Source organism: Antechinus flavipes, chromosome 1, assembly GCF_016432865.1.
Source record: "Antechinus flavipes isolate AdamAnt ecotype Samford, QLD, Australia chromosome 1, AdamAnt_v2, whole genome shotgun sequence".
NCBI classification, from domain to species: domain Eukaryota; kingdom Metazoa; phylum Chordata; class Mammalia; order Dasyuromorphia; family Dasyuridae; genus Antechinus; species Antechinus flavipes.
Window position 1 is genome coordinate 538,469,495 of NC_067398.1, and position 6,443 is coordinate 538,475,937.

Sequence of the window (6,443 nt, forward strand, 5' to 3'; positions counted from 1 at the left end):
TCAGTTGAAAAGAAACAACTGACCAAATAGTTGACAATAGTTTTACAAAAGAAATATAATTTACCCTCTTTCGTTTCTCTCCTTAATCTGGGTCTACCTAAGAATTCCCCTTCTTTTCCCCTGGAACACTCCAAGAAATTGATGTTTAGAAATTTCCTCTAGTTGAGAAATGCTTAACTATTTGGATGGATGATTCCTCTCTATGGCTCATTGTTCCCCCCTTTTTTTTATTGTAGTAAGTTTATTTTTTAATACACATTGCTTTATGAATCATGTTGAGACAGAAAAATCAAAGCAAAAGGGAAAAAACCGTGGGAAAAAGAAAAAAAAAAGAAGTGAACAGAGCATGTATTGATTTAAATTCAATTTCCTTAAATCATTTTCTCAATGCAAATGGCATTTTCCAAAGTCCATTGGGATTATTTTGGATCACTGAACCGCTGAGAAGAACCAAACCTTTCATAGTTGATCATTGCATATTCTTCCTGTTATTGTGTACAATGTATTCCTGATTCTGCATGTTTTTTTTTTTTTTTAGCATCAATTCATGTAAATCTTTCCAGGCCTTTTTATAATTAACTTGTTCATCATTTTTTAAATAGAACAATAACATTCCATTACCTTTTTTGCACCACAGCTTGTACAGCCATTCCTCAATTGATGGGCATCCACTCTTTTCCCAATTCTTTGCTACCACAAAAAGAGTTTCTACAAACATTTTTGCACATGTGGATCCTTTTCCCCTCCTTTGTGATTTCCTCGGGATACAGACTCCTTAATGGCATTGCTGGGTCAAAGATATACACAGTTTTATAGCTCTTTGGGCATAGTTCCAGATTGCTCTTCAGAACAGTTTGGATCATTTCACAACTCTACCAACAATGCATTAGTGTCCCAGTTTTCCCACATCCCTTCCAACATTTATCAGCCTTTTCCTGTTATTTTAGCCAATCTGAGAGGTGTGAGATGGTATCTCAAAATTGTTTTAATTTGCATTTCTCTAATCAATAATGATTTTTTCATATAACTATAAATAGTATTAATTTGATCATCTGAAAATTGTTCATATCCTTTGATCATTTATCAATTGGGGAATGACTTATATTCTTATAAATTTGATACAGTTCTTTATATATTTTAAAAATGAGACCTTTATCAGAAATACTGACTGTAAAGATTTTTTCCTAGCTTTGTACTTCCCTTTTAATCTTGTTTCTTTTGTTTTTGTTTGTGCAAAAACTTTTTAATTAATATAATCAAAAGTTGTTCATTTTGCCTTTCATAATGTTCTTTAGTTCTTTTTTGGTCCTACATTCCTCCCTTCTCCAAATATCTGATAGGTACATTATCCTTTGTTCTCCTAATTTGTTTATAGTATTATCCTTTATGCCCAAATCATGTATCCATTTTGAATTTATTTTAGTATGGGGTGTGAGATGTAGGTCTATGCTGATTTTCTGACATATTATTTTCAAATTTTCCCAACAATTTTTGTGAAATTGTGAATTCTTATTCCAGAAGCTGAAATTTGGAGATTTATCATATATTAGATTACTATAGGCCTAGATTATTGTGTTGTGTATATCTAATCTATTCCACTGATCCACCATTATTTTTTAGATAGTATCAAATGGTTTTTATTACTGCTGCTTTATAATAGAGTTTTAGGTTTGGTACTGCTAAACCACCATCCTTTGTATTTTTTTTTTCATTACTTGAAATTTTTGACCTTCTCTTCTTCCAGATGAATTTTAAAATTATTTTTTTCTAGTTCTATAAAATAATATTTTGGCAGTTTGATTGGCATGGCACTGAATAAATAGTTCAATTTAGATAGAATTGTCATTTGATATTTTTCCAATTGTTTAGATCTGATTTTATTTGTGTGGGAAGTGTTTTGTAATTGGGTTCATAATAGTTGTGGGGTTTGTCTTGTCAGGTGAATTCCCAAATTTTTATTTTGTCTACAGCAATTTTAAATGGAAATTTCTCTTTCTGTCTTTTGCTGATGGACTTTGTGAGTAATATGTAGAAATGCTGATGATTTGTGTGTTTTTTTCATATCCCACAACTTTGCTAAAGCTGTGAATTGTTTCCATTAGATTTTTGAATGATTTTCTAGGATTCTCTAAGTATACCATCATATCATCTGCAAAGAGTGATAGTTTTATTTTCTCATTGCCTATTCTAATTCCTTTAATTTCTTTTTCTTTTCTTATTGCTAAATCCATTTCATTCAATAATGTTGAATGATAGGGTTGATAATGAGTATCCTTGTCCAGCTTCTCTCCATTAGTCTTATTTTAAGTATGTTTTTGCTTTTAAACACAGGGATATTTTTAGTAATCCTCCATGAAGTTGATAATTTATTGGACAATGGAGATGATCCTGGGTGCTTAATATTATGCTAATATTATTTTAAGTGCAATTTTGAGCAAATAAGGAAAGAACTGATAAATAAAACTATTTATAGAATGATTTTACTTGATAACTTTAATATATATTTAAAAGGAATAGTAAATTATACATAATAGATTTGCAATTTCATATGCAATCATGTGCAATCTTTTTTTTATCATACTATGTTATAGAAATATTTGTTTCATTCCATAAATTAAAAAGAAAATAATAGAAAAGAAAACTTTGCCAAGAGAACATAAGCTTTGACATTCTATTAAGTTGGAAAGACTTTGAGTACAGTCCTCAGGGTAGACTGTGCTTGTTGATTTGAGTTTAGCTAATGTAGAGAGAACATCATCACTGGGTGAGTGGGATTAAATGATTAATTCTTTGGCTATGGTGAAGCATGAAACAAAGAAAAGTACAAAATACCTCCCAATTTCTGCTATGGCAGTAACAATGGCAGAGTGATGAAAAAAGGGACAGGGAAAAGCAAAAACACCACAAAGGTTTTTGACTTTAAATAAACAGAAGCAGTGTTGGGATAGTAGATAGAAAATCCCAAAATCTTTAAACTTTGTCTCCTTTGTAGATTGTCTTTATGAGTCTCTGCTGTGTAGTTGTATTTTACTTTATTCTTTTTCTCCTTTTTCATCCCTCTCAGCTCTTGCAAGCAGGATTAAATTAAGCACAGATATATTTAATAGATACATGCACACACATATACAGCCCCACACTCCATATTAACACAGACATACAGGCATACACACACACACACACACACACACGCACACACACACACACACATATTTTTTGCCCTTAATATCTCTCATTTCATTTTTAAATTCTTTTGTGAATTCTTCTATAAATTCTTTCTGGTCAAGTAGCCATTTAATGTTACTCTTTGGGATATAAGAAGCTTTTTTTACTTCAATGTCCTCCTCTGAAGATGAATCCTGTCTTTACTGTTCCCATAAAATGTTTCTATGGTTGGGTTCTATCTTCTTTTAAAATGAGAAGTATTAGTGTAAGCACCTCTAATTGTTGGATGGGGGAATGATGTCCTTAGCTTCACTTCAGCTCTCCCCTCTGACCTGGAACCCCAAATCAAAAGGTCCACTCTCTTGCAAGTGCCCACAGCCAGCAGCATCCCTGCCCTGCTGTCTCTGCAATCACCCCATGTGCTGGTTCCTTTTTCCCCAGGGCCATATCTCAACAGCACAGCTGGGCCTGGTGTCCCTAATTAGCCAAGGTTCCCTCAGTCTTCCTGAACTTTACAAACAATCCAGGAGGTGAAAGTTTCTGCGGTTCCCAAAGAGGCTCTAGTCACATCCAACTAGCCCCAGGGATTCCCACTTGGTATTTCTGTGGAGCTATTCAGGAGATATTTATTCTTTACACTAGTTAATCCTAGACTTGGAGTCTTTCTTCAGATCTTCTTGGACTGTACCAGGAGGACCCCTATTCTGCCCCAAATCCTCTAGATTTTTCACCAGTTTATGTTCACCTTGAGGTGAAAATTTGTCTGTTTGTGGGAAATCTGGAGAGCTTGAAATTTGGTGACCTAGATTATTTTCCCAGAATCCTCTCCTGGACTCAAATCTCACCTCTCATACATATGGGTTTTATCACCTTCAGCAAGTCTTTTGATCCCTCATGCTTTCTAAGTTGCAGAGAAGGTCTTTCTCATCTAGGAGTTTCTTATATAAATGGAATTATAGATCTAGTCCACATCTTACTTTTTATGAGTGATGAGTAATTTAAAGTTACTCATCATTCATAAGGTAGGATCATTATCTAATCATCATTGAGTTTTGATATACTGCTAGAGAAGTGAAATAGATATATAAACATTATTTTTATTATAAACAAAGTCAGAACATATAAGGAAATGGCAATGAAATTAGGAGGGATGTTCTCAGGTCTATAAGAGAGATGGTGACATTGATTTCATTGTGTTTGACACAATGCTTAAAGAACTCAGAAATATTAGATTTGATGGCTAGATATTTCCAGACCAGATCCCAGGTCCTCAGTTCCTTCAATTATACCATTACTTGTATTCCTACCATGTCCATGTTTACTCCAGTTTTGATTTATTTTAAAAGCCCCCAAATGACTGATCTTTGGCAACAGAGTAGGTCAGACATTAGAAAATGCTTTTCTGGAATATTGGAACACTTTTCTCTCCCTAATTTATCCTTGCTAGCATTTTAAAAAATAACAATACTAATTACTGCAACTCTACGAATAACCCGTCTCAACTTTTGTTTGGCCATCATGTTTGTTTAAAAGCTCTCTAAATTTTCACCTTCTTTATGTCCTTTATCTCCTTTTTGACAATGATGTCGTAAACATCTCCTGGCACTTTTGGTCTCTTTACAAACATACACAGTTCAGTGTAATCTGAATCTAGAGCAGGAGATTGAGATGATAAATGTTCATTTTAGAACCATTCTCCAATTTTGTTTATCCCCCTTGTTTCTTAGCCTAGATAGACTCATTTTTCATGCCTACTTGAATCTCTGTACACAGATGCATCCAAATAATATATCAGATACCATCCCATTGGGACTTTAGAATAAGCAAGAACTGAATTAAGGAAGAAAAAATTAAATAGACTCTTTTATATGATACTAGGAACATCTTTTCAAGATTTTAGAGTTTTGGTCAAAAGGAAGGTCAAGTAGCAGGGAAGTCAGAAAGAATTGTCCCAAATCTGGCCAGTTGGTCAACTTGCTGAGTTGTTTCATTACATGTCTTATTTTGGTGAACCCATTTCAGTTTTTCTTGGCAAAGATACTGAAGGTGGTTTGCCATTTTTTTCTTTAGGTCATTTTACAGATGAAGAAACTGAGGCAAATTATAAGTAGATGATTTACTGAGGATCACACAGTCAGGAAGTATCTATGGCTGGATTTGAACTCAGGTCCTCTAGATTGAAGCCCAAGTGCTCTAGCCATTGTGTTTCTAGTTGCCCTGACCAATACTGTAATCCTATTTTTGAAACTTGTGAATTTTTCTGCTCCAACTTATTCTGCATAAAGAAGTTCAGGTCATATCATGTCCTTCTCCAACTTCACTCAAGAAACTCTATTTCTTGCCAAATTGGTGGTACAATGGATAGAATGTTAGACATGACATCAGGAAGGCTTGAATTCAGGTTCTGCTTTCATATTCTTATTAGTTGTAAAATTCTAGGCAAGTTCCCAATCTCTCTCTGACTCAGTTTCCTCATCGGTGTAGAGATTAGCTTAGAGGCCTTCTAATATCCTTCTAGCTTTAAATCTAAGATCTTATGACCTCTAAGTCATCTGACACATTCATTCCTTTCACATACTCTATATCTGTCCATCTTTACTGGCCAATTTGCTGTTTCTCATAACACTACTCCATGTTCAATTTCTACATGTTTGTATGAGTTGTCATATACCTAGGATCCTTTCCCTTCTCCCTTTTGCTTCTTAAAAATTCTGATTTCCTTTAAGACCCAATTCAACACTTTTTTTTTCTACACAAAATCCTTTCTAGCAGGAAAATTCTCCTAGCATCTTCTTTCTCCAAAGTACTGTACCTAATTTTCATTTGACATATATGTGTGCATATGTAATATAATATATATTACATATGCACACATATCCACATAGATGTATTGCATATATATGTATATATAATACATGTCTGTATATTTACATATACTAAACAACACATATGTATTGTACATATTTATATATGCATGTTGGACCTGATTAAGATATCCCAAACACTTGAGCCCAGGAGCCTAGGAGAGACAGCATTTCCAGCTCAGTGACTAGGGCTATTATCTTAGTAGGGAATGAGTCGGTGCTGGCTGGCAGTCACAGGTATTGAAGACCCAGAAAAGAAAGTTCTTGCAGCCAAAATATTTGGCACTGTCAGATAGTTAAATATCAGAAAGTGTGATATAAGATTTTATCAGTGAAAAAGACATTAAAAGAGGAACTTTACCTCTTTTTTGAGAATGGCTTTTTTTAGTCTTTATAAAAATATGACAGCATTATATA